Raw genomic sequence first — 2229 nt, 5'->3', positions numbered from 1 at the left:
ACAGCTAGGGCTACACAGAGAAATCTTATCTCCAAAAGAACCAACCAACCAAAAAAAAAATTCAATTGCTTATTAGGATGTGGTGTAGGGTGGGTGCCAGGGTACCTTGTAGCCACAGCTACTGGGAGGCTGACGCCAGAATACCACTAAAGTCCAGGAGTTCAAGGTCAGTCTAGGCAAAAAGGCCTGCTCCAAATTCAACTGCTTTTAAAATTTAAGTATAGGTCTTGGGGTACAGTTCATGCTTAGCTACACTGAGACCCTGATTTGGATGTCCAAGCACCAATGTTCTCTTTGTTGCTCTCCCTCCCTTTCTCTCTCTTGCGCTCTCTCTCTCTCTCTCTACACACACACACACACACACACACACACACACACACACACACACACACACACAGTTTCACAGAGTTTCCTGGTTTAAATAGCCAACTCTTTGTCTTCACAGGAAATCTTCCTTCGCAGTCTGCATAACAACTGTGTGCACCCGCAAACCTAGAGTTGTGTGCAGGGTGTGCACTGTGCATTCGCTGTAGTGGTATGAGCGTGTGTGCACTAGGTGTGTGTGCAGTGCGGGGTGTGCTTACGTGTGCACACATGTCTCTATTAGAGACACGTAAACAGCATGCAGTTCAGTACAGAACATTAAACAAGTGCTGACAGGTATGTTTAATATTAAAATCTGTAGTTCTACTGATGATCTGAATTCTTTTAGAATAAAATGACTTGCGGTCATTTTATAGGGATGAAGTAGAGCATACAAAAGCAACATTCAGGAAAGCTTACCCTAGTGCATGGGTGGAAGAAAACCCCATTTAATTTGGCACAGACAGCGAGTCACTCCGTCATTCTTATCAGCAGAGATTCCTGGGTTTGGCTCCACCTTCTGGGGGATCAAGAGCACCCAGGAGGGCATGTGGGCGCAGACACAATCAAGGGCTAGTGGGCCGGGAGGTGGGTGAGCTTGAACAGAGACTGAAGAAAGGATTAAGGGGTTCCACTCACTACAGGCGCTGCCCAGGCCTGCGACCCTGACCCTGATTCCAAAGTCCAGAAGCTTAACCATTTTCCTTCTCTCAAACCAAAGCCATCCCTAAGTCTGGCAGTTCGACTCTCCAAGCCTTGCGTCTCCGCCCCGGTGTGTGCCCCCAGAGAAGCTGAGGGGGCGGTTCCCTTGGGGACCCTGGGTGCCTGGCAGGTGCTGGCTGTGGCCGGGCTCTCCACCGCATGTCCCCAGGGGGTGCTCTGGTCTGTTGGCTGCACCTGGACTGTGCCCTTGCGGGGGAGTGGGGTGGCGGGGAAGGTAATGCTGTCCCTGGAGATGAGCAGGGGGCGGGGAGGACCTGACCACCCAGCCCGATGCGGAGCTGAGACCCTACCCCTTGGCCACCTCGGCCATCGCACGGCAGGAGACTGGGTCTCCCTTGGGCCTCTCACTTCCACGTCACCGGCAACCTACCCAAGCCAGGAGGGGCAGATGCCTACAGATGTCCCGAGCGTGCCCTGCCCAAAAAGCCCGCTTGCGTTCCTACCTGACTTGCAAAGCCCGGGAGCCGCCCCGTCAGCGCCCAGACTAGATCAACCTCTCCACGACCAACGAAAGCCAGGGGAGGTTGGACTTTCTCTCCCCTCTGCTGGCTGGTTTCCTCCCCGCCCCATCTTCCCCCACCCAGTCTGCTGACACCCACCTCCAATCCCTGAAGGAGCACAGTGCCCCCACGGAGAGGCCCCAGATGCCCAGGATTGCCCTGCGTTTCCTCTTCTTGGGCTCCTGCCAAGGCTTTACTTATTTTCAACTCTGTGGGCTACGGGTCTTGGGTCTCTGCCAGCCACCTTTTCAGTCCCACTTCCCCATGCCCAAGCCCGTGTCATGAAAATTAAAAATGAAACAAAACACCTCTTTACCCGTCATCTTTTGAGGCTTCCCTGCCCGCTCCATCGTTAATCCCAGCTGCTACAATTTATCTATCATCTATCTATCTATCTATCTATCTATCTATCTATCTATCTATCTATCATTTATTTGGTTTGTTTGTTTTGAGACAGGGTTTCTCTGTGTAGCCCTGGCTGTCCTGGAACTCACTTAGTAGACTAGGCTGGCCTTCAACTCAGAGATTCACCTGCCTCTGCCTCCTGAGTGCTGGGATCAAAGGCGTGCGCCACCGCCCGGCTGCTGCAGCAGTTGTAATGAAGACTCAGAGTAAAATTCTATTCTTTTTTTTTTTTTTTTTT

The sequence above is a fragment of the Microtus ochrogaster genome, chromosome 1, assembly GCF_000317375.1.
Source record: "Microtus ochrogaster isolate Prairie Vole_2 chromosome 1, MicOch1.0, whole genome shotgun sequence".
NCBI lineage: Eukaryota > Metazoa > Chordata > Mammalia > Rodentia > Cricetidae > Microtus > Microtus ochrogaster.
This window is presented reverse-complemented; position numbering follows the sequence as displayed.